This window comes from Xenopus laevis, chromosome 3L, assembly GCF_017654675.1.
Source record: "Xenopus laevis strain J_2021 chromosome 3L, Xenopus_laevis_v10.1, whole genome shotgun sequence".
Taxonomy (NCBI): Eukaryota; Metazoa; Chordata; class Amphibia; order Anura; family Pipidae; genus Xenopus; species Xenopus laevis.
Window position 1 is genome coordinate 107046136 of NC_054375.1, and position 27857 is coordinate 107073992.

General features: G+C 36.7%; 1 long non-coding RNA gene across 1 annotated transcript in view; it reads right to left on the minus strand.

Moving 5' to 3' along the window:
• Positions 1-9886: 9886 nt before the first annotated feature.
• The window catches only part of LOC121401551, an 82573-nt gene continuing 64602 nt past the window's right edge, over positions 9887-27857 (minus strand). Inside the window, exon 2 of the long non-coding RNA XR_005966341.1 lies at positions 9887-10438. This is a non-coding gene — a long non-coding RNA (uncharacterized LOC121401551). The remainder of the gene's footprint in view (positions 10439-27857) is intronic.

Here is a 27857-nt window from a genome sequence, read left to right on the forward strand (position 1 = left end):
AAAGTCAGTTTTTATCACAGTAAGCCTTAATCAAAAGAAGTATGAGTATTATTAATTAATAGGCCTCTGTTATGAGCCATTTGTGAGCTTTGATTGTAGCTGCTTGTTATGTATGCATCAACATGGCTTAGCAAGATCTCATGTCCTGTAAATGGCAAATGGACGGCAAAGAAGTCATTATCACATTTTTAAACTGAATTTCATTAAACCCTAAAGCAGTTGTCTCAAATGGCATGCTATGAGCTCCAGTTACTTACTAGATCTCATTCCCAGACCATTTCAATGCTCAAGAGGCATCGGCGCGTATCTCAAATGCATTGCAGCATTACTGAGGCCATTAATTAAAACTATGCAATTGCGATACACCATTTGGATAGCAGAAATTGAGAACTGCATTGAAATTACTTCATAAAGTGGCTGTCGTACAGGAGTTCATGTGTACAATCTTCCTCAGTCTATGCAAGAGATTACACATCCCACTGGTGATTTGTGCAATATTTTGTCATTCTGATTGAAATGTGTGATGTCTGGTCCCTATAGTTTAATTTAGAACAATTAAGGTTCAAAGTACAAGAGCTGGCAAAGCACATTACAAACAATGACTCCAGAATATACTGCAAATCAATCCCCACTAAATCACCCTGAAAATCCCTTCTAACACAACAAAGACATCCAAACACTGGCTCCTTCTGTAATATCCCCCTCATCCACACAGCATTCCTTCCAACCTTTGTTCTATCACGTAATGCTTGAGTACAGTTGTTTATCCTGCAAGACAGAAAATATAACCCAATTTAATATCTTAAGAAAAGAATCAGAGATGGGGAGAAATCTTAACTGGCAGTTGCTAATAACAAGTGTCTAAGAGATGAATGAATAATTCATTTTGCATTGAAGAAGTTTAGTATTCTTGCGTGTGGTAGGTTTGGCTCACAACATTATATTTGTGTTAACAGCAGCCTTATTTTATTGAAAAATACTCCAAGTCTATTGTGTGGGCAAATTAATAATTTACAGCTTAAGCCGTCCAGACATAAGCTGAGGTGTTGTATATCCAAGGGAGGACTGGCTGGACATTAGTGCAATGTGGTGACACATGTGGATAGCCAGCTTGTGTTCATCCACCCCCTTTGGGACAGATCACCTGGCAGAAGTGCAGGGAAATGCAGCCTGTGCATCGGGACAGTGACTCAGTACATGCTCTGAATCAGGTCATCAGTCAACTCAGTTCTTCATTTTGACCAATCAACCTTTGTGAAATCGCAACAGTGGTTGAGTGACCAAATTGATCGCCTGACATGCTCACATATGCATAACAAATTGCATGCATGTGTTGCCAGAAATAAGCCTTAGCTTGAAAAAAATTTTTATTTAGATTTTCCTTTTTAAAGATTTTCATAATCAGCAACATACGTATTAAATATAATACTGTAAAGAAAAAAATTGTATGTATATATTTTTTAACACATATTTAAAATGGGTAGTGAATCTTTCCTGTTTCACAATGTTGAAAAATTAACAAAACTAAAGGGAAACTAGATTGGGCATTTTTTCATGGCACCTTTTTTCCGCTTTTAGGCTACCAAAATACATTTTGTTTCCTTACTTTCAAGTCTTGTCGACTTTGTTGAACAAATCTGCCAAGTTTTGCTTTGTGTCAAATTTGCCATAGAGCAGTAATCTATGCAAAAATTGGAGGTTTGCTTGGGTTTTTAACACTAAACAACTTGGTTATTAATATGTCTTAGTTCCTGCTTGGCTAGGAGTAAGAAACAGCTCTATCTGCAAGCAGAAATGCAGACACAGAATTGGCCATTACTATTCTTTGAACATTTTTGGGGTTTCTTGAAAAGGACTGGATATGTGGCCTATTTCTAATCTTATAATAAATAATTAAAAAAGGTGTAAAACCAAGTTCATACGGAATCATCATCATCCTCATTTATTTATATAGCGCTATATACGGAATGTATTGTGCCTTGCACAATCTCCGTTTAGAGATTCGGGGATCACCTAATTTAACCTAAAAGGATACCCTTAAAGGAGAAGGAAAGGCATCCTGCACTTGGGGGTGCTAAATGTTAGGCCCCCCCCAAGTGATTGTATTCTTAAGAAATTTCTCATTACCGTGAATTGTAAATATGGTATATTTAGCAAAACATGAATTTATACTGACGCAGTTTTGTTTCCTGGCCAGCCAGGTTTTAATGAATTGGATAAATAAAATTAATACATTCCATATCAACTTGGTTTTTAATTACACATTTTTAATTATTTATTGTTATCCTCAAAAGGACCTTGGGTGTAATTAGGACTAGTTGGAAAAAATATTTTCCCTTTACAATAATTACAACAACATTAACAATATATTTTCTCTATTTCTAATCTTGACATTTTATTTTTACATCTGCGTATGCTGTATAACTTGCCACTGAAAGGGCAACCTTTTAACCTTTTTTCCTAAAATGTCCTGCTTAGAGTTAAACAGTGAATGCCAAAATATATCCCCGATGTATTCAATAAACTATATGTGTGCAATTATTATTTGTAGCGTGTGCAATTATTGTATTATGTAGTAGAAACCAACACAAACACTAAAGAACCTCCAGCCAGATATACACACATGCCCCATGGGGATACATGGACCACTGGATCAGGAACTAGAAGTTAAAGGATCCATTACTCATGCTCCCCTTCAAAGGTGATAAAATGCCATAAAGCATGAGATGTCTGTTCTTATTTGAGAACAGTGAATTATACATGGTCACATGATTGTATCAGGAAATCCACTTCTCTGTGCAAGAAAAAAAAAATGGAACAATTACTTTTCCAGCAAGAAGTAATATTATACCCTGTGTACTTCTGGACAAATAAAATGTTTCTCCTTGCTTTGCCAGTCTGTCCTTAACTTACCTTTCTTAAGCACTCTATACATACTCCCAAAAGGCTTACATGATCAAACATAAAGGGAATGTTTCTATTTAATCCAAATTCAGTTGCACTGGGCCTTAGAGAATGCCACTAGTGCAAGACACAAATATGATCAATCACTATATGAAAGAGTTAGAAAAAAAGACAGACTAGTTATAGTACTACTGATGGAACAGACAATACCACTCATCATTGTAATATTATACACCAGTAAACAGACCTTAAGCAACTACACATGACCTCTCTCTTATAGACATTTTGACAGCTATTTTAGTATCATGTGTATTTGTAGTCATTTATTTTGTGCCTGATGCCGGTCTAATGTGAAAGGGACCTGCTAATCTCCCTTTTCCACCCATAGTAATGTTGGGGACCTCCTTTCCCCGCTTAAAGCAGCTTAATGCAGAACATTTTTTGCAACCTATGCGCAGTCCAAAGAAATTGTTTTTCCATCACTCTTATCCAGGATCTTGGGGATCTCATTTGAATCTGAAACTACATCTTAGCCAGAGGGGACAAGTTAGTAACCGCCTTGATCTATAACACTCGCATGCTTGGGTGGGGAAGAAAAGTAAATATTATGATCTCCCCTTCAATACTATTTCCGCAATTCATCCAAACATATTTCAACAATTTACAGGTCAGCTGTTAAAGAGTATTGGTTGACTTGGGGAAAAAGAGGACAACTGATTAAAGGTCAATATCTAGCTGCACCCACACAAGATGCCAGTATGTAATAGCCCAGTAACAAAGAATATAATGATGCAGGAAGCCCTACAAAACATGGAGCACAACCACCAACATATAATTGCACAGTGACCCCAGAATATAATGGCAAAGTGATTAAAGTATAATTGGACAGCACCATAAATGATGATATACTGACAAATACATGTAATGGCGGAGAATCCTAGCATATAATTGTACAGTATTACTGAATATAATGATGTAGGAACACTGGCATGGCTTAGTGGTCCTAAAAATCTAATGGCATAGTAATAATAGTGCAAAATTATGCAGTGACACAATCATATTATGACACATTGACAAAACATTCATGCACACCATGGTACAATCTAAAGAGTAGATAATGGAACAGTGACAAAATAGTAAATGGTTGATTGAACACAACATATAATGATACAGAGACAAAATAACACAATGGCTCAGTGATCCCAGTGTTTCAATTGAGATACTGAAAATAATTACACTGCCCCCAGCTCTACCTTAGATCCTAGGAACCAAATGTGCTTATTGTGGATATCCAACCTCACCTATATAACAAAATGCTTAGCAGAGTGGGTGAATTTGTGAGTTTCTTGATAAACTGGGTGTCGTTATTTGTGGGTTTTTAAAGCACCAACCTGTCAGTGGCATGTTTAGGCTACTTGTACACACTTTCCTTAGGCTTCTAGTTAAATATACAAGTATGGGACCTGTTATCCAGAATTCTTGTGACCTAGTGTTTTCTGGATAAGGGGTATTTCTGTAATTGGGATCTACACACCTTGAATCTACTATCATTTAAACAAGAATTAAACTGAATAGTATTGTTTTTTCTCCAATAAGGATAGATAAGATCCCAATTGGGATCAAGTACAAGGTACTGTTATTATTACAGAGGAAAAGCAAATGTTTTTTTTTAATGTTGAATTATTTGCTTATAATGGAGTGTATGGGAGATGGCCTTCCTGTAATTCAGAGCATTCTGGATAACGGGTTTCAGGATAACAGATCCCATACCTGTATAAAGAACATTTTGGCTTGCTCCTGTCAGTTACTGAGTAATACTGCCACACCTCCATTTTCTTTTTCCTGCTCCATCCACAAAATACAACAGGTCAAGCACACAGTGCATTCTGGGTATTGTGCTTCATTTTAACATATAATTTTCTGGGCAGAGCAGAACAATTCTTCCTCCGGTAGCAGCTTTGAGCTATTCTTCTGGCTAATCCACCATGTTCAAGATGACACTCGTGGCCATGTATGCTGTTTAAAATTAAAGTACCCATGTTGCAAAACAAGAGGATATTAGGATATTAGAAGATTCGGCCGAAAACCGAACCGAATCTGAGCCCTAATTTGCATATGCAAATAAGGGGTTGGAAGGGAAAACATTTTTTACTTCCTTGTTTTCTGACAAAAAGTCACGCGATTTCCCTCCCCGCCCCTAATTTGCATATTATGGATTTGTATTTGGTTCGGCCGGGCAGAAGGATTCGGCCGAATCCGAATCCTGCTGAAAAAGGCCGAATCCTGGCCGAATCCCGAACCGAATCCTGGATTCGGTGCATCCCTAATTAGAAGTCACCTCTGAGTTCCATGTCCTGTATAAAAACACCCTGCCTTTGGCCTCCTCGGTAACTTATAATATCCTTATATTTTACAAGAGGGGGTACTTTATATAAAAACTCCTCCCCTGTATATCATTGGCTACATTATGTCTAGGTCCACCCCAAATGTAGTCAACTCTACCCAGTGGTTTAATTATCTCTGCCCCTATTGTAATCCAGCCTGCCCCCAGTCTGCATTGTCTCCAGGTTTACCCCTACAAAGGAAATTCATTGAAAGTTCAGGAGTTGATGTGTTATGTATATCCTAGCTAGAAAATAAAATGCTGTGTTGATTTTGGATAAAAATGGAAAGAAGATTAATAATTTTACACTGAATATTTGGGCTGTGGGGTCCACATCAGTCATTATTAGCTTTATCTATAGGGGCACTATTAAATCTATCAATCTCTATATCCATGTGCATCAACAGTGAAAATCTTTGTATGCTTTCCTTTCCTATCACATCTTATAGCCTTCCTTACTTAAGCTAAAAAGTCATCTGACTTGCTCTGTCTCCAAAACTAAGACTGTGTGCCATCTGAAGGAATATTGTGCAAGTAAAAGTCCCTTGGCAAGTGTTGCTCCATGAAATGATCTGACAAATGTAGGCCACATAAGTTCAAATCTATCTTCGAAGTCAACACAAACTGATAATTTCACTGTCCAGTAACCCCCTGTTTCTACTGTGGAAAGAAGGATGATAAAGTGTCTTTTTTTTCCGCGAGGGGTTCACCAAGTGTGTTGGTATCACCTAGAAGGCAGAAATAATTTATTTTATTGTTTTGTGAGTACCTCTGTTAATAAATACACTGCAATTAAAAGGAAAAATATGTCTGTTATGATACTTACACTATCTTTCTTTCCTAATGTGAGTTACAGTAAGGAAACTGCTAAGTTTTCTGTATTATTCCATTTCACCTATTGAACACCTGTAATTCTTTAGGACTAAGCAAAGACATACACTTCAACAATACAGATGCACCCTAGAAACATTTGTAGATGCTTTCAATATTGAAAATAATTTTATATAAATGGTATGTTCTTATTCAAGGTATATTAAGAAAAAATACTTTTAAATAAATAAACACAACCATGTATTAATCTCAGAGCTCACCAAATTAAAGATGTCTATGACTATGGGGCAGATTTACTAAGGTTCAAATAGTAAATTTGAGTTTTCGAGTTGTTTTTTTGGGCAAAACTCACCATTTCGAGTTTAAAATCACCAACTCCGAATTCGAAATTCAAATTAGAATTTTAACCCGAGATTTTTCATTCCCCTGCCCTGGAAGTAACTCAAATTTGATAGGTTGCCACCCAAAACCTGCCAAGTTCATGTAGAAGTAAAAGGCAGGGGTCTGCTGACCTTTTTGAAGAAGTTAATAGCCTTCCTGATATTCAAGTTTTTTATGGATAAAAGCTAGAATTGAATTGCATTCAAATTCTATTGAATTTGACTTGAGTTTTCGGGTCAGTAACATTCTATCGAATTTTTTCTTAAATAAGATACCATTCAAGTTTGGACGTCATGGGAGGTAATTCAAGTTCATTCGAGGTAAAAAAAACTATCACTCAACCTTTGATAAATATGCCACTATGTGTTGTATAACATAATTTTAAATAAAGGAATTGTGGGGCAAAGATTATGTCTATTATAACTGCTCTTGTATTTGACCCTGCCTGTTTCCTGACGATACTCTGCTTGGTTCCCGTCCATCTGTTCATATGTTCTGGTTTCCTAGCTCGCCCAGAAATTGAACCCTGGTTCTCTTGCTGTAAGTCCTGACGGCATCCGAGTAGTGGAGGGCTCCTCCAGAAGTGAAAGGTGGCAGTTATAGACAGAAGAGTGAGCCGAGACCAGAACCATGGGTTCTTTTCTGGGTTTTTGGAAAACCTAGCTTGACATTACGTAGGGCCAGAAACAGTGGATTCTAAAGTTGCTTCTGCTACTTGCTCTGCTACCCCTGAAACATTGCTTGCCAGCCTTCTTCAGCATCTCGGGGGAGTCTAAGCAAGGCTATATAGTTCAGTGTCTGCAAAGGCTCTTGGTGAGACTGGACGCCATTCAGCAACCTACGGTGCCTGCTCCTACTTCCGCAGTTCTGGGTAATCCTATGCCAGTAACCGTAAATTCCGCTCCAGTGGAGCCTAACAACCCTTTTCCCGGAAACAATTTTTGTGTTTCAGAAAGCTTGTAAAGTATCCCGTTCTTTCCCCACAGAACAGGAGCTGGTAAGATTTGTCATAACATTGCTCCAGGGGGACCCTCAGATTTGGGCTTATAGCTTGTCTTCCGCTGACCCAGCCTGATACTACTCTCTTGAGGCTTTCGTTAAAGCAATGGGTAATATGACCCTGATCGCACTGCCACTGTAGAGTCTGCTATTCGTAACTTTAAACAGGGAAAAAGAAGGTAGAGGTTTTTTGCACTAAGTTTAGTCACTGGGCAGTAGAGACAGGATGGAATTATAAAGCTCTTTGCAGCCAGTTCAGAGTAGGACTCTCTGATCTTGTCAAGGACAGCTTGATTAATTATCCTACCCCTGCCTCTTTAGATGCGTTAATGAACCTTGCAACCCAAATTGATAGGAGACACAGAGAGAGGTGACAGGAAAGAGCTTCATCTGTTATGTCTCATAGTTTTCCTCAGGGTTCTGATTTGGTGTCTAGAACATTAGACTCTGATCAGGTTGAGGAGCCCATGCAATTAGACAAGGCTCGGTTGCCTCCTGAGGAAAAAGTTTGCAGATGTACTAATGGGTGGTGCCTGTATTGTGGGTTCAAGGGTCATTTCTGAAGCTCCTTTCCTTAAAAGCTGGGAAACGTCAAGGCCTGAATAAATGTGGTTATGCTTGTTTGGGTAATACAGATTGTACTTCCCAAAGATCCGATTATAGAGTTATTATCCCTATTCTTTGACTTGGGAAAAAGGCAATATTGAATTTTCAGCTTTTTTGGATTCTGGAGCCGGCCAGGAATTTCTTGGATTTCAACTTTGCCCACAGGTTAGGAATCCCTACCTTTCCCTTGGTACCTCCTGTTAGGTTGTTAGCCATTGATGGAAATCCATTGGGTTGTGGGATTGTATCCTCTAAGTCTGACTTTGTCACCATGACTATTGGGGTTACTCATGATGAGCAAATCTCTTTTCATGTTATCGGTTGTCCTGGCTCTCCAGTAGTTATAGATCTACCATGGTTGCAGAGCCACAATCCCATAATTGATTGGGTCACTTGTGAAATTCTCCAGTGGGGTTGGCCTGTAGGAAGTCCAGTAGTGAGGTACCCCATAGGTTAGCCATTGCTTCCCTTGAGGGTCTACCTGCTAGTTATTCTTCTTCCTCACAGGCATAATGACTGTGCCATCGATCTGATTCCTGGGTTCAACCCTCCCACTCTTGCTCCCCGAAACTCAGGACATGGAGGAGTATATTAAAGAAAATATGGAAAGACGCTTTAAAAGGTCCTCTACTTCTCCCACTGGTACTATGTTCTTTTTTGTTGATAAAAAAGATGTTGATTTTCGACCGCGTATAGATTACAAAGGTATAAATAAGATTACCGTTAAAAATCGATCTCCCCTACCCTTAATCTCAAAACTCTTTAATAGAACCAAGGGTGCTACTACTTTTACTAAACTTGATTTTAGAGGAGAATATAATCTAATCTGAATCAGAGAGGGTGATGAATGGAAAACAGCATTTAATACTCGGAATCAGCACTACGAGTATCTCATAAAGCTCTTCAGGCTCTGTAACACGCCCGCTGTCTTCCAGGAATTTGTCAATGACATATTCCGTGATATTTTGGGGTGATGTGTTGTTGTTTATTTGGATGATATATTGATATTTTCTGGTAGAACATCGTTCTCATGTGCAGGAAGTGCCCGGAGCGCTTAGCGGTGCTCCTACTGCTATTTTTCACGCCATGCTTGGTGTTGGTGTTCCTGGGTGTTCATAAATTCCTTACTGATTGTTATCTGGACTTTCTGATCATTGCTATTGACTTTGACCATGATCCTGTGCTGCCTGCCTTTGAACTTTTGCCTTAATCTGTCAACGTTTATTTCTTAACCCTTGCACCTGGCTACCGTGAATTTGATTTCCTGGCAAGTGCTTCCTCCTTGGTCCAGACTTCTCCACTACTGACAAAGGTTAGAGTAGATCCACCATATACATATATATATTTCTAATTTTCAGCCATATAAATTCACTGTTAACGTCATTTATTTTATATTAATAATTATTCGATTGGTTTTGTACTTGTGTTGTTAAACAAGTTTATCACACGTTTCCATCATTGCAGCATTGAATCATGGGTATATAATTTATTGTTTTTTAATTGATCTATGATCACTATTATTAGGGCGTAGTGCAATAAAGGAGCAAGGTGCAATTTTATATGCATGTGCTATGGTGGCTTATTATCTTACCTTTTTTCTTTCTAATCACCTAAAGCACATTAAAGTCTTGTACTATACTCACTATGGGCTGGCATTCTGGAAGCTCAGAACACTCTATGTGGTATTCCCTAATGGGAAGATCACTTTTGATCTAACAACTGAACACAATGCACTTTAAACATTAGCTTTTGTTTTTCACAAAAAAATGATTGAGACAATAATGTTTATTAAACATTTAGTAAATATGTAAAGGTGTTTAACATCAATAACTGTACTATGAGCCACATATCTAATAATGCTACATTAATACAAGCTAAGGATTTAGAGTTTCATGGTTTGGAGGCACAGTTTGAAATTATATCTTATATTTTGTGAACACATCTTAGAAGAGAGATTCTCTTTTCAAAACAGGAATTTCAAGTAAATGTTTTTTCAAAGCTGAGTCCACCAAGACATTCACATATGTTCACATTGGTGTGATGATCAATAGCAAAGAAAAGCACAACATGAGCATGCTGTATGAAAGAGGTGGTTTCTAAAAGGCACCACTTTACTTAGGACTGCCGCAACAAACGTGAGAGACTGAAAGCTTACTCCAGATGACTAACCCACAGAACAAGTTTGCAGGGAATAGATCTACATTAGAGTCATATGTGGCCATTTGCAGCTTTTCTGACTTTAAGAAAAGAGCCTGAAATATTGATTTTGTGTGGATTTGTGCAAAGCCTTCTTTTCATTCTGATGACAATGAGCTATTCCCGACAATCACAGTTCTGCAAAAAAAAGAAAAAGATGTTATTCCACTGGCCAGAAGAAATAAAAGGCTATGCTCATTGCTAACAATCTTCCTATTAGTGGTTAAACTGTAGGTGAAAACCATGTTTTAAGAATTGAGCAGCAGAAATGCCAGGCAAAGGAAATGGATTTTTGTTTATTTTATAAATGTTTATCTAAATCCTTTTATTACCATATTATTACATTATGGAAATTTTCAATAAAGGGAAACACTTGCCTCTAGAAATAGTAAGGGATTCTCATTGGCACACAGAAATAGAAGCAAGGCAATGCTCACATTTGGCTTTTAGTGATTCCCTTAATTTTATTTTCTAATAAAGGGGCATATTAATCTTCTGTAGGTGCCCTGCTCCTAACCTGTCCAACCTCTGGCCCTAGGCCACCTTTTGGCAATGATGGGCACCCAGTGGTGGGGGGCAAAAGGTTACAAGTCAATCCTTCACCCCCTGGGAGCCCACAGATACTGAAGGTACTGTATATTGAGGAGCTGCCTATCAGACCCATTGGGAGAGAGACTGGGAAAGTATGTGAAAACCCGGCACAAGCAGGGGAGGAGTCAACACAAAATGAGCGTAAGATAATGGCAATGGGAAGAGGAGGGTGCAGAATGAGTTGACAAGAAGAAGTGGAGGGAATGGTAGAAATGGAAAAACCATACAGGGAGAATAGGGAACACAGAAGGTATTTAGAAAACACAGAAGGTGACAATATCAGGAGACAATTTTTTGAGTTTTTTTGAGATTTATTATATCCCGAGCCTGGAAATAACTTTTGGAGGGTTTTGTTCCCGCTTAAAAACTCGATTAATTCGAGTTTTTTTGGGTTGTTAACCCCTAACTCGCCAAATCAAGTTTTTTCCATTCTAGTTTTTTCTTAAATTATAAACCATTCAAGTTGTGAGTCCATTTGAGTTCATTCGAAGTATAAAAAAATCTCTAAAATTACACCCTTAATATTTACTTGATTTTCTAATGTCTGGAAAACCCCAGGTCCTGAGCATGCTGGATAACAGGTCCCATAAGTGATTTCCGGTAAGATCATTTACGGGTTTATTTATTAAACCTCGATTTTTTTTCCGGTTTGGGTTTCTGGAGCATAAACTTAAATTTTTTGTGGGGAGATTTATTTTACCCCGCTGCTGCAAAAAGCCTGAATCCAAAAATCCGCCCTATTGAACCTGTCGAGGTCATGTATTAGTCAATGGCAGATGTCCCTAAAAAATTTGGGGGTTACGGGCAATGACCTGAAAAAAATTGAGCATTTCGGTAGTAAAGCCAGAAAAAATCAAACTATTCAGGTTTCGCTCAATTTTGGCTAGTCTTTCAGTGATCTGCTTTTTTTCAAGTTATTTTAATGATAAATAAAGTAAAGTCATGGATGGGAGTTTGGTCAAGCTTTCTTTATTAAAAAAAATGTGATAAAATTAGGTAAATAATCCCCTTAAACATAATGATTGAATCTTTCTAAATGAGAATGCCTTATTAACAAGTGATTTGTGTTTTTTTTTTGTTTTGTCTGCATTATTTTTATAGAATTAGGCATCTGAAAATCATCCAAATTTGAGCATAGCTTACTTCAGTACTAAGACCTGAATTGGTATATGGAGCATACTAATTTTGTAGTGGATTTATTGGAAACAAAAGGCTTCAGATTGAATTATTCTGTAATTATGAACTGTATTGTGTGTCAGCTCTAAGGCTGGGCAGCCTGCCACAAGGAGCATTTCATATAACATTGTGTTACATTGTACTCTGTTGTGCCTTTTTCCAGAATAATTCTCGTTATAAATTATTATTTCAAAGGTAACATTTGAAACAAGATCTGTAGAAATCGTAAAAACTGTAGCTCTAATGTGAAAACTCATGACATAATACACAGTGTTAATGCACCATAAGAAGCTCCCCCCATAGACTTGCACAGGTCGACATTAGCTGACAGGCCTGACAGACTTACATTTTCAATTCACTTGTTGGCTGGCACAGAAAACTGGACTTCACTCCAAAATATGATGCAAATAAAAATTGTTTTATTACGCAAAAAGGAACATCTCAGAGGATGGCCTTACGCGTTTTGTGTCTTGTGGGCACTTTGTCATAGGTTAGGGATATTCTGTACAACCAGTAATATTTAAATGATAACACAACAATCAGAGAAGTGTTTTGGACAACCAATTCGAATGCTTAGTAAATATATGATTAGTTTGTCCAAGGAAAACAAGGTACATATAGGATTTACATTTTAAAACAATTAAAATGCATATTACAGAAAAAACATATGCAATAACACCATGGGAAAATGCTTTTTGCGATAAAAATTTTGTAAATTACATAGTTTTACAGCTAAGGAGACAATTTTCGATCCACATTACTTTAGATATAAGAAGTTGAAAATCATTTTCTTAGACAACATTTCGAGGAATTTAAGACAAAATGAATACACTAGAGTCTAAAATTATTTAGAATTATTTAGAGATTAGAAATATTTTTTAGAGACAGAATTTCAAAGGCCTTGGACCTGGACCCCCTGTTAGTATTGGTAAGTGTACCTTACTGCTTACAAGTCTACAATACTGGATATATTTTCCCTTACTCCCTATTTACCTTTTAATATTATACAGTAGGCCTGACAGACTGACTGACTGAAATGTGGCTGCAAAATGGCCAAAAATCTATCAGAAGAGTTTGAAAATACCACCAGACAAGAACCACATCAGCTGATGTTGCACTAAATGGGTCGCCATACTGATGTTACTCCAACTGGTGTACACACTTTGATAAATAGACAAAGCACAGCTTTTATACATGAGAATAACACACAAACAAACCTAGGCATTCTTTTTTGTCTTTTCCCTACAAATGAAATGAAGATTCATAATGCAATAAAAGCCTAATGTAATTTTATTCGCAAATTTGTCCAATTTGTGAATTTTATTACATTTCCCCCATTGTTTAAGTCAAGCAAAAATGTAGCTTCTTTCCCATTAATTTATCATTTTCTGCATATATATTTTCAGCTATAAGGTGTTCCCTTGTCCAGTCATTTACCTTACAAGGAAGTGAAAGTGTTCTGTGAGCCATGGATAGCAGCCAGCCAGGCTTGGAGGAGGGGCGGCCATGATCTTGTGTAGCTTCTAAGTGGGTCTTGGGTTACGGAATTGCGTGTTGGGGGAGGGATAAACCAGGGCTAAGCAAGCACATTTTTGTTCAGGCTAAGATCAACAGGCCACTATTTTAGGATAGCCAGGCAAGAAGGAAAGTCCCCACCTACCCTCCCTGGGAGCTGTAGGTTGGTTGGTCATGAGTTTGTGTGCTAGTTGTCACTTCGGTGGCCTGGGAGCAATTGGGGCACACCGGTTGTTAGTTAGCTAAGTAGAGGGCATAAGCAAGGGCTGGAGCTATGGAGACAAGTGAGAGGATTGTCACAGCTCTGGGCGGGGCCCTTGTCAGTCTGCGGGGGGTGAGAGCAGGTGCTACAAGAAGTCAGGTGTTTGTTCAATGGTTTAGCCCCTATGGTTGGTGGCCAGAGTTGGTGGCAACCTATTACAGGAGATGGGTTGGGACCTTGGGAGTTACAGAGTCAATGGGCGGCAGGTTCTCTGAGCCAGGAGGTTGCCGCTAGATGACATCAAGGGCCAGTGTTATGAAGGGCAGGATGACAGGGGGCTCGGTATATTGTTATTACCAGTTACGGGTATATATATATATGCAGATGTTATTATATATATTTGTATAATATATATATATATATACATATATATGTTGTGGAATCAATAAAGCTGTGGCCAGTATCATTCTGAAAAAAGTTGGCGTTAAGCATTTTATTGTTAGTCAAAGGGAACACAAGGTAGGCGATGCAAGTGCCATGTTCCTTACCCTCTCATTCTCTGCATCTTAGTTATTATTAGCATATATTTGTAAAGCACCAACATTTTTTGCAGCACTGTACAATAAATTGGTGTATTTGTTGAGCGTACAAAATGAATACAAAAACATAATGAATAACAAATACAAAAAGATCATTTTAATTCTAAAATTATATCTGTATACAGAATAAGAATGGAGGCCAGGAACTGTTCCTCCACATATCTCATTTATCAGGTATTTCTTGAGTATTTTTGTTTTCATGTCATTTATTTATCCTTAGTAAAGCCTTCTAACTGTCTAAGTTTCTGAGAAAAATATTAAATATATGTGTACATTATTATTACTACGTATTTAGAAAGAGGCAGCATATTCCACAGCACCGTACAAAATGTATACAATAGACCTACAGATTACACACACATATATACAAACAATGTATATATATATCTATATAAAAAAATCAACTAAATCAACTGTGCTAAATCAACATTTCATCACATAATAAGACCTTTATCATATATACAGTATATGTATACACACACATATAGTCCAGAAAGTGGTGCACTCAAATGTAAGAAGTAAATGACCAGGTGCTGTCTACTAATTCATGTAACAGCATTGCAGTATATACATGCACACTAGTACTTTAAAATAAAATAAAAAAATTCAAATTTTATTTTAAAGTCTCTCTCTCTCTCTCTCTCTCTCTCTCTCTCTCTCTCTCTCTGTATATATATATATAAATATAGTATATACTGTATACACATATATAGATACTGTATATATATATATATATATATATATATATATATATATATATATATATATATATATATATATATATAAATATACATAGTGAGTATGAGTGTGCACCCATATATCTGTGTGAATGTATTAAAAGAATTAGAGTTGACATTTTCCAACAAATAGACCTCATTTCTTTTTCCCTCCTCCTCTTGCAGCCTTATCGTACCAGCATTAAATTATATATCAAATTCCAAACAGTGATAGTATAAAATCATTTTCTAATTGCATTTATCCGAATCGCACTACATTACATTGCATCTTTTAGGTATTTCCTTTTCCATCGTTGTTTATTTTATTTTGTATTGTGCTAGGAAAAAAACTGGATCGATACGAGTGCAAATAAAAACCCAGGGAAATCAGTTTATGTCCGTAGGTGAATTGCAGCTGTAGAGTCATTGCAGTTTGACTTTGTACAAAAAGGGTCACTGAACATAAGGTCAAGCAGATGGTCATTTCCATTTCAAAGATGCTATCAAAAGGCCAAGAGTCAGTTGATCCAGCAGCCCTTTAGCAAACACGATTTACTGTCTGCTCATTTAAGATATATTCTCTATGCAAAGATAGTTTTTCTGGTGCTCATATACCATTAGCTATTTTACCATAAGTGGTTTAAGTGGGTGTGACAAAATACTCCAACTGAAGAAAGTGAAGGTCCCCATGCAATGAGCCTTATTTTGAACTCCATTTGGTTTGGGGACAGTGAGTTTCACAGATTTGGAGGCCATTTCTCAGGTTACAATGCATATTTGTAGAACCTGTGTTACAAATATAATATAAAACAATAGCCCATTAATATCATTTTTTTATATATAAGCTATCAATATGTATTTTAAAAACCATATCAAAATATTTACAAATATTTACAAAATATTTACACTTGCATTAGGATATTAAATTGGCCCGCAATGACCAATTGTAAGTTTGATAAACCTCTAAAGAATTCAAAAACATTTCTTTCATTTCTAAACATGCTGTTACATATCTAACACATACTGACTTCTCTTTAGTGACTTCACTTTCAGGAAACTCCCCAAAAATGTAAAATATGGACCCTAATGATTCAAGACATAGGATTATTGATATTGAACACTTTTAAGGGGCAAATTTATTAAGGTTTGAGTTGATTTTTCCTCGAAAATTCAAGTTTTCGAGTTGCATTTTTGGCAAAAACTCACAAGTTCGGGTTAAAAAAAAAACAAATCAATCAAGTTTTTTTTAAAAAAAAATTCACTATTTATTATACCCCAACCCTGGAAATAGGTTAAATCCGCAAATACACAGCCTAAAACCTGTAGAGTTTCTGTAGAAGTCAATGGCAGAGGTCCCTTTAACCATTTGAAGAAGTTAACAGCCTGCTTTTCAGAGGGGTTTGGCCAAAAACTTAAATCGATTTGAGCTTTTTTCCTCTGAATACTCAATCAATTTGAGTTTTTGGGTAGCGGGTTTAAGGGTTTTTTTTAAATAAGATACCATTTGAGTTTCAAGGTCATTCGAGTTCATTTGTGGTAAAAAGGACTCTAACACTCGACTTTTCATAAATAACCCCTTTAATGATGAATAAATGGTGAATGCTTATGCAAGGTTATAACTGCAAGCTGAAGGAGTATCACCAAAGGTGGTGGGGGGAGCAAAAGGAAAAAAAATACATTCCACGATTTTATTTTTCATTAGACAAATTCAAAGGGGAAATTCCCTGTATCTCCAGGGAAGGTTTTGCCAAGTGTAAGATATTGTTCCGACTTTCCTACTACTATTTACTTACTAGAGTAACAAATAATACTGACTAAAAGGGGGCAAATACTTAAACAAAGGACTGCCATTGCTATGATGTTTTCAAGTCAGCTGCATTTTCTGTATTTTGCCCAAATGTCTTTCTAAAAAAACTTGAAATGTAGAACATCGTTCCTTAGAGAATACAAACTGGGGCATGCTGCTTAAGGCTGACATAGAGATGACATTGACAAACACGATAGAATTCTTTGCCTTTGACATTACATCTCAGTGACAATCCAATCACTGGCATAACTTCCTAATAACAATGGCCACAATGAATGTATTCCCTGCATGAACTGCCTCAGTATTACTCTGATGCCTAGAAACCACATGTAAAGTACATGACCATCTAATGGTTTCTAACTTGCACAGCTATAATCTATACATGCATAAAAAGTCATTTCTTTTTTTTATTTTTTGGTGTCACTTGCCCTTGCCATGCTTATGCAAACAATACTCAATAGTCATATAGTGGTTCTTCACTTTCAAAATTTAGTCCATTGTAAAGTAACTGTCATTTACCATACACAACATAGTAGGCCTGTGGACAGACCTTACCAAGGGTATGTACTCTGTAGTTATCTGAAAAGCAGCAAAATGGATCTCTCAGATTTTCCCATATGCCTGTTTTTTTCCAGAAGATAAAATCAACATCATCAACCTTCTGTCCAGCTACTTTTCTGTTACTAGTTGTGCAGACAAGCCAGAAATACATTATGTTGTCTCTTATTTTTCTATTCCAGCCAGCAAACCAATAGGCTGCATCCAGCTGTAGCTTCTGCTTCTGTAGCCCACTGCCATAAAAACACTAGTATAGCATAGTGAAAGCACTAGCATAGTGACATAACACAATTTATTAAAGAATGCAAAAATGAAATAAAAAACTCAACAACTAAAAGCTGCCAAGCTTAGGAAAGATCTCAAAATATCAAGCAACATTTTTTTTTCACGCTTATTTAAGGGGCAGTATAGCCCCTTGTTTAGCATGCATTCAATGGATAATACTTGTGTTTTTGTAATTTACTGAGAGATACAGGGCAAACAGGGAAATTCAAGCTAATTCATGTTTAGTTCTTGTGATGTAGATTAGATTACGAGTATACGACCCCATCCAATCATCTAATGTTGTGACTGTTTTAAATTTTTAACTAAATTGGGCTTCCTGTATGTTTCAAAGGAAATTTACCACGGAGTTCGTGATGTAGAATTGCATAAATGGATGTAATACGCAGTCAACCATATAACATTCATATTTACTTTTACTTTTTTTACACATTCCCTGCATGTTCGAAAAAAGGACTTTTGTTTAGACAACTTTATATGCCATTACAAAATGCAAGATGTTCAATCATTTATATCAATAGATAAAAGTAGGCAAATGACATCCTTTTAATGTGTTTGCTGTTGACCCCAGTGTATCTAGTCTTAAAATGATCCAGTCATGATTGTAATAGGATTTTTATTTTATATTTTCTTTTTGTCAGAAGTTATTATTATGTTCATCATACTAGCCATCTAATACCTGAATTCATGATTTCTGTATTTCAAGGTGCAGCTTTGTGGACTGTGGATAAAAGCTATTTCTTATTTAGTATCTTCAAACTCGCTAGCCATGCAGAATAATCTCAGGATAATTACTACCTTTCTATGTACTATCATTCCAGAGACTTAGATGGGCTGGCAAAAATCCAGAAAATAGCAACTATTCTGTGTTTAGCCAACCATGGCAATGAAACTGATCTCTTTTAGCATTTATCTTACTGACATTACATACAAAGTGAATCTAAAAATTAACTGATAATTGCTCTATAACAAATTCACAACCCTTTTTAAGTAGCTGTTTTGCTTGCATAAAGAAATTCTTAAATTACAGTTTTCAATTCCGACAATTGCCAAGGGATGTCTACAAAGACAAGAATACACCAAATATATCATTTCATGTAGCAAAATTAAGTAACAGTTCAAACAGTTTTCAATAAAATAGAGTGGCAATAATAATAATCTGAAATGGGACACATTTCATTTTTTCGTAAATCAAATGTAGATCAAAGAATAATGGAATAAAAAATTCTGGTCGTACCTTATGGCAGTGCTTATCAGACTTTTTGCATTTATCTTCTGGGATAACACAGTAATATGTAGTGTTTTATAAATATGCGTTAATAATAATACCATAAGAACCCCTTTGCTACACAACACAAGTACTTCTAAAATGTTCTTTGGCCTATCATACTGCTAATAATACAATCTTCAAACCTACTGGCCTTTAGGCTGGGACTGTGTAGGATTATATATTCACAACAGATTTTCCCTAACTGGTCTTGACACTACCCCTACATTAACTATAGCTTTGCGCTCCTTGGGGGTAGATTCAAAGTCTGGGAACCTAAACTTTATGGTTAGCTTAAGGTTATCTTGAAACGGCAAAGATTTGTCACTCAAATTACCTAACAGAGATCACATAACAGAACTAAAGTGTATCCTTCCAAAGGCTCTTCTGTGGGCAAAAAGCAGCAAAGGCTATGTCATGGCTCCCTTGGCTTGACAAAGGGGTTACGCCCCGAAACGTTGCATCCGCAATAAAGGAGCAAGGGTTTTCCCTGTTAGAAATAACCCAAGTTGTGCCAGTGATTTCTCTGCTTTTCACTCTGAAATTGAGGTTGCCAATGCCTCCTTCATTGAGCACCTGGGATTCGTACAGATCGGGAGGGCCAGGGTGTGCGAGGGTAATTTCTTTTCTATTTCCCTTAATTTTAAACATGAGCTTGTGGGCTCCTCAACACGGAGCACATGACAATAAAGAGTATAAGGTTGGAAGATAGGTGAAGGATCAGCCTTTACAAACCATTCATTGGTCAGGAGAGACTTTTCCAAAGATAATGCAATTGCCAATTTAAAATATGACCAGAGATAAATAATGACACCATATGGAGCTTATCATGGGGACATAGTGGTTTAGAAACTTTGTAGTCAAAAACGAATGTGACTAATGTATGCATCAAAGAATCATGGAAGATTAAGTAAAGTGGCCTGGCACCCACAGAGCTAAGCTCCTTCCCTGGAGTGAACACCATCAGGTCCTGGACCTTTGTTTATTTTCAAATGTCTCTTTTGAACTTCCTCCTGCATCAACCAGTGATGTGTGAAAAGGAAGTTTTCATTAACAGACTTCTTGGTGTTGTAAACTGAAGAAAACATACATTACATCACATTATCCTCATAACAGCTTTAACTGGAACCAGTGAACATATCTGTGTGTTTTGGGAGTGAGGGAAGTACTTCAGGGGGATACAGGAACAAACTCCTTGATAATAGTTCCCATGTTTGACTCAGGACCCCAGCAACCCAAGAAGGTAGTGCACAACTATGCTTCTGTGCTGCAACAAATCCTCTGTATTTTTAATGTAAAATACCCATAATTGCAGTGGAAGCTAAATAAATGTGTTCGCCTGAAGTTTTAAGTAACCTTTGTATGGAGAGAAGATTGCTATTGTGAGAGTCAATCCAATAGCTCAGGGTTGACTACATGGCCTTTTTTTTGTGCCTTCTGTTTCATTTATTTATGTATGCTTTTGTTACATGTATGTATCTATGAGTTGTTGGAGAGATGTAGCAAATTGTAAATAGACTCACTTCTACCAATAATATCATACTCTAACGGTTACATAGTAGACAGCAATAAGCCTCCAGTTCCTCCCATTATGATGATCTCATTTGCCAGTGGTGGGTTTGAATTGCTAGCGCAATACGTGATTTGAAACATATGCACTTTCTCCCACGATCACTGCCTTTGACAAACCTCAGTGATAGGGGAATTGGGGAAGGGATCGGTTGGGGAGAATTACAAGCTGGTAGGAGAACGCTGGGATGAACGCATGAGTTAGAATGCGAGAGCGCTTCCTAGCACTACCAGCTGCTGCTGCATAAGTTCAGTGACTCAACCATGGCCAGGCAGGCTAAAGACCGATCCATTACACAACATATGCGGGAGCTGCTTATTGTCTCCATGAGCGTTTTCCCATAAACACTACTACCTACAATGATTTTGATTATTGTATTTAATCTGGACATGCTCTGTTTTTAAGAATAGTAATAAAAGTTAAATATCCATTGACAGAGAGAATCATGGACCACTAGGTGGGAAGATGCAGCATTAAGGGTCATTCTTTTCTCTAGCCATTGGCATTATGGTGTACCTAAGATCCATCTTGTCACTGTAGAATGTTGGTTATTTTCTTTTTGATGTACAGATCAACATAGAGTGGTGTTCTTTTTACAAAGGGGGAACTGATTTTAATAAGAGGCTGGAATATGAATAGAAGCATGCCTATAAGAATGAGTAATGAAAAGTATCAATAACAATAAATATGTAACCTTACAGAGCATTTGTTTTTTGGATGTGGTCAGTGACCCCCATTGAAACGTTGCTTAGAATTAGGCATTCTATAACATACTAAAAGTTAACTTAAAGGGATACTGTCATGGGAAAAAACATTTTTTTCAAAATGAACCAGTTAATAGTGCTGCTCCAGCAGAATTCTGCACTGAAATCTATTTCTCAAAAGAGCAAACAGATTTTTTTTATATTCAATTTTGAAATCTGACATGGGGCTAGACATATTGCCAATTTCCCAGCTGCCCCAAGTCATGTGACTTGTGCTCTGATAAACTTCAATCACTCTTTACTGCTGTACTGCAAGTTGGAGTGATATCACCCCCCTCCCTTTTCCCCCCAGCAGCCAAACAAAAGAACAATGGGAAGGTAACCAGATAACAGCTCCCTAACACAAGATAACAGCTGCCTGGTAGATCTAAGAACAGCACTCAATAGTAAAAACCCATGTCTCACTGAGACACATTCAGTTACATTAAGAAGGAAAAACAGCAGCCTGCCAGAAAGCATTTCTCTCCTAAAGTGCAGGCACAAGTCACATGACCAGGGGCAGCTGGGAAATTGACAAAATGTCTAGCCCCATGTCAGATTTCAAAATTGAATATAGAAAAATCTCTTTCTTCTTTTGAGAAATGGATTTCAGTGCAGAATTCTGCTGGAGCAGCACTATTAACTGATTAATTTTGAAAAAAAATATTTTTCCCATGACAGTATCCCTTTAAAGACGGACCACCTCATTATTGAGTTATTCATAATAAAATGTAACAGAATACCCTCTGTATAACAAAAACTCTTCTGACAAATTTTTGACCGTGAATCTGCGGTCTATACGTTTTATTTCTTTGGTTTCGATTACCTTTCAAATAAAAGCATTGCACATCGGTCTCCTATATACTGTAAACTCTGCGTGAACTGTCTGTGTATCTAATAATTGTTTTAATGTGCTCATAAATTTTCCATAAATACCAATATATTTTAAACATGATAAGGACAAACATGATAAATTTCAATTGTTAATAGCACAATCTTGGCAATAAAGTCATTAAATGTATGTATACTGGGAGGAAAAGTCATCTGTAAGTTCACCGATCAAGCCCTTTACAGCACACATTTGAAGTTCGTAAGATTGCAATGTAATTTAAATTTCTGTAACTTTTTGATAAAGCATGCATATGACTGCACCCATACTTCCCACTTCTATAGTTATATAGTTACATAGTTAAATTGGGTTGAAAAAAAACAAAGTCCATCAAGTCCAACCCCTCCAAATGAAAACCCAGCATCCATACACACACTCCTCCCTACTTTCATATAAATTATATATACCCATACCTATACTAACTATAGAGTTTCATGTCACAATAGCCTTTGATATTATGTCTGTCCAAAAAATCATCCAAGCCATTCTTAAAGGCATTTACAGAATCAGCCATCACAACATCACCCGGCAGTGCATTCCACAACCTCACTGTCCTGACTGTGAAGAACCCCCTACGTTGCTTCAAATGAAAGTTCTTTTCTTCTAGTCTAAAGGGGTGGCCTCTGGTACGGTGATCCACTTTATGGGTAAAAAGGTCCCCTGCTATTTGTCTATAATGTCCTCTAATGTACTTGTAAAGTGCAATCATGTCCCCTGGCAACCCCAACCTTGACAGTCTACCCTCAAAATTTAAGTCTTCCATCCCTCTAACCAATTTAGTTGCACTTAGTCTCTGCACTCTCTCCAGCTCATCTATATCCCTCTTAAGGACTGGAGTCCAAAACTGCACTGCATACTCCAGATGAGGCCTTACCAGGGACCTATAAAGAGGCATAATTATGTTTTCATCCCTTGAGTTAATGCCCTTTTTTATGCAAGACAGAACTTTATTTGCTTTAGTAGCCACAGAATGACACTGCCCAGAATTAGACAACTTGTTATCTACAAAGACCCCTAGATCCTTTTCATTTAAGTATACTCCCAACACACTGCCATTTAGTGTATAACTTGCATTTATATTATTTTTGCCAAAGTGCATAACCTTGCATTTATCAACATTGAACCTCATTTTCCAGTTTGCTGCCCAGTTTTCCAACTTAGACAAATCTCTCTGTAAAGTGGCACATCCTGCATGGAACCTATAGTTCTGCACAATTTAGTATCAGCTGCAAAAATAGAAACAGTACTTTCAATGCCCATCTCCAGGTCATTAATAAATAAGTTGAAAAGCAAGGGACCTAGTACATATTATGATATATTAACTGTATTTTTTGTATATATGTCACCATTGTACCTCTCTAGACCATTTCTACCTGAATACCTGTTACAGAGTACATTGTGAATACACAGTACAGTTTGACACTGAATAGTCAGTAAGAAGATTAGAAAATGAAATCAGAATTGAACCAGGCGGCCAATATTTAAACTGCTAGATGGTTCATGAAAGTTGTACCCAGATACACAGCCCCAGGGTACAAGCCATAACTAAATGGTATTGTGCATGGGCACAACTATGTTTGATAATACATTTAGTAATCCATGAATATGTATACTAGTTGAATGCTTATAATGTGGGTATGCATGCTAGGAAAGGCTACATATTGATATTGACATTCTTTATATTAAAATTGACATAAAACAAAGTGGAGGATACCAGTGTCCTTCTAGAAATAATTGCTAAATGATAGAATTCCTCCCAGCTCATGCCCATACAAAATTGTCAGGATTGGTTTGGTCATCTGTTTCAAGCTGTGGCCTTAACTGTACTCAAGGCCTCTGCTGAGACAATTCATAAGAAGTAGATCCTGACAAATGGCTAAATAACTGAAACAATATATTTTAATATGTCTTCCTATATACAGGTTGCATGCTTTCAGGGTGCACAACTAATGCGTCATGGAGAAGGTGAAGGGGGTGGGGAATAGTGCTAGTTAGGACTGATATCGCCCAGGTTTAAGTATAAACCAAAAAAGGGTTTGTGGTAGTTAAGATAGTGTTTACGCACCATTTCTAAGTCCAACTGAATGAGCTTATGTCTATATGTCACTTTAAGAAGAAAGAATGATCCCAGTTAATATAATATTCTAGCCAAATAAGAAGTAACATTTTATGATAAAAAGAGGTAGATCTGCAATATACAAATGCAATAAATGAAAATATAGTAATAATAGGTTTATAATTATTTATACTATGTTGTACATTATTATATATATACTGTTTATGATACAATATAGTATTATGTATAATAATAATAATAATAATAATAATAATAATAATAATAATAATAATAATAATAATAATAATATAATGCACTGCTGCATAAGACAAGTACAATAAAAAAGAACACACTGGTAAGAAGGAGGCATCATCATTCCTTTTTCTTCTTTATGCCTTGTGATTGCTTGTGTTGTTGCCTTGTATATACTTGTTAGTCTATACTTTGCTTTGGTTGACATTGGTACTGTACAAGTGAATAAAAACAATTTGGAACCATGGCAGTGCTTACTGTACTTACTAGTTTTCCCCCACAGAATGTACATTTGGTTCTATCATTGGTGCCAATCATTTTCAAACAGGCTTCGTGTTTTTACTGAATAGTGATGTGGCAAAAGACATGTTTTGATGCCAGCATTGAATAACGTGCCTTTAGCACAAAATGTGTTTTCTGTCATCTCATCACCTATTGACTTTGTGGCTCCAGTGGCTTGTCACAATTACATGCTCAGTTTATCAGTCATTGTAAAAAATGACCATTGGTAGATCGGTAGAATAAAAATCTAAGATCTGTTTCCCATACCCGCCATGTGATTTGATCAACACAATTCTCATCTTCTGCTTTTGATTTTTCATTGGCTTCTTCACTTTGACTTCTAATAGCATTGTCCACATTCATTAACTTCAATTGTCTGCTGTTTGTGTGTTTTTTTCCTGAAATTTCAGTGTATACAGCAGCATGAATTTACAGGAATGTAGGCAGTGAAGCCACAGAAACTCGACATATTTCTAAAGATGAATCCAGCTGAACAATTATATTGCTTTATTTAAGACTTTCAGGAATGCACGTTGGTGCTCCCATCTCCGGCAGGATTGCATCCAAGAAGGCAGCGCCCACGACTTACGTGGGCTGAAGCCGGCATGGAGACGTCACATGGCCAGCGCGGAAATTGCAGATAAAGGGACTTCCAGGTCACGGGTTTAATGCCCGATTATAGGAATTACTGACTTGTGTTCCTGGGTTTCCTAAATTCTTAAATTACTGTTTCCTAGATTCCTGACCTTCTGCTAAGACCCTATATTGGTAACGATCACATGAATCCATTGCCAATAGTGTTTAACTGACCCATGGTCATCTCATTCTTGATCAATTTAACCCACCAAACAGGTAGAAACAGTCTTATTTTTTTACCTGACCAAACATGCAGATCTTTACAAGTATGGTGACCTTAACAGATAAGCTAATAAGTTCTAATAACCCACATCCTCCTATCAGCAAGTAGCATTTACTGGTCTGCTCTTTGAAAGCAAACATCTAATTGCTTCTCATGAGTTACTAGACTTGGAGTAACCTTTGCACCTGTTAATAGATTAACCACCTAGCACTTAAGTGTAGACATTAAAAAATATATAAAATATTTTTATTAAACTTAGGGCTGTTGCTGCCAAGAAATATGTTGCTAGCAGATGTCGGTCACAAGAAAAATAATGTTTCATGCCTATTTTTTTTTTTTATTAAGCAAACAGATTTCCTTTGTATTTTTTATTGCATTATTCAGAGAAGAAGCTGATATTGCTAGAATATGTCATAAGAGTGAAGGATTGCAAGGGAAGTAATCATCATTACAAGGGTTATTTATCATGTTTTTTTACCTTGAATGTACTCGAATTACCTCGAAACTCAAATGGTAACTTATTTAAGAAAAAACTAGAACATCTAAAATTCAAACAAATGATACTGACCCAAAAACTCAAATCGAATTCTAATCAAATTCAAACACAATTTGTTTGGAGTTTTACTCTAAAAAACTTGAATGTCAGGAAGGATATTAACTTATTCAAATAGGTCAGCGGAGCTCTACCATTGACTTCTACATGAACTCGGCAGGTTTTAGGTGGCGACCTAATGGATTTGAGTTACTTCCAGGGTAGAGGGATGATAAATCTCAGATTCAAATTCAAATTCAAGTTTGTGGTTTTAAACTCAAAACTGTGAGTTTTGACCAAAAGAAAAAAAAAAAGAATAGGTTCCCATGTTACTTTGTATCCCACTCAGTAGGTGGAGAAGTACTGAGTGGCCAATCAAAATCAAGTAAACAATTCAACCCAACACTACACAAAACAGGTACTATGTTTAGTGTAGCTATACTCCAAGGGCAGTTATACATCAATTTGTTGACCTATACAATGGAATTTATAAAGAATGACACACAGAATGAGGTTTCCCTAGCAAGTACTAGACTTGTTAATTAGTTTGTTTCTGTATTCCTTGGCAATTCATTAATAACGTAGCCCCAATTATGGTATTAAAAACTATATTAATGAACTTTACTTTTCTAAGACATGTTTGTATAACTGTTAACTGCCCCCTCCCATCACCTTCATTGTGCAAAATACAATGTTAGTATTAGTCTGGCCTTCTGTTTGAATTTCTGATTATTCTCACCCGAGGAATCATTGAGTGTTAGTCTTATTCAAATAGAGAAGGAAATGGAATTTTTGACACTCAAGCACTGTGTTGGTCAAAATACCATGTGTGCCAGAATTAAATATTTAATTATGATGGTAGCAAACAGTGTTGTAACTTGATGTTACTGGGCCCACAGCAAATTATTTTTCAGGCCCCCAAAACATCTAGAGGTGAACCTGTTTTAACAATATTTATTGCAATTGTATATGAATTAGGGCCTCATGGGGCCCCTATACCTCCTGGGTCTCCTTTCTCTATAGTTACGCCCTTGGTAGCAAATCTATTGGGGATTGGTAGCCTTTGGCAAAACTGCAAGTACCAGAAATCCACTCCACCAGCTCAGCGTGCGCTAGAACCATTTACTTAAAGTTTAAAAGTTCAGTTCTAGCCCAATCTACAAGTGAAAGCAAAGAGTTACTGCAACTTGATAGCATATTACACGAGCATCATAAATAAACCATCATATTATTTTAGTATGCAAGCTGCAAGCAGGAGATTTTCTGACTGGAGCCAGCATATAACCACAATTAGGATTCATCCTTTTCTGTTGAGTAGATTTGGTCACTGTAATTTTCTTGTAATGGGTATACTTTAATAGCGTTGATTAATTTACAAGGCCCTTGATTAGGTCAAATTTGGCTCAGTCAGTTCCATTTAACAATGACTTTTAATGACTGTACATAAAATTCTTGTGCGGTTTTGAACTTTTTTAATCTAGTTTCTCTTTTCAGTCGAAGATGTACCTTTATTTCCTTTACCCTCATCAGTACACATTTATATCTAGTTCTCCAAAAAGCTGATGGTATTTTTTATTGTACAGGCAATATTTATTATCATTTTCATCATCACTGAAATGATTAACATACACAGGTCATAATAATATTTATAATCATTATCA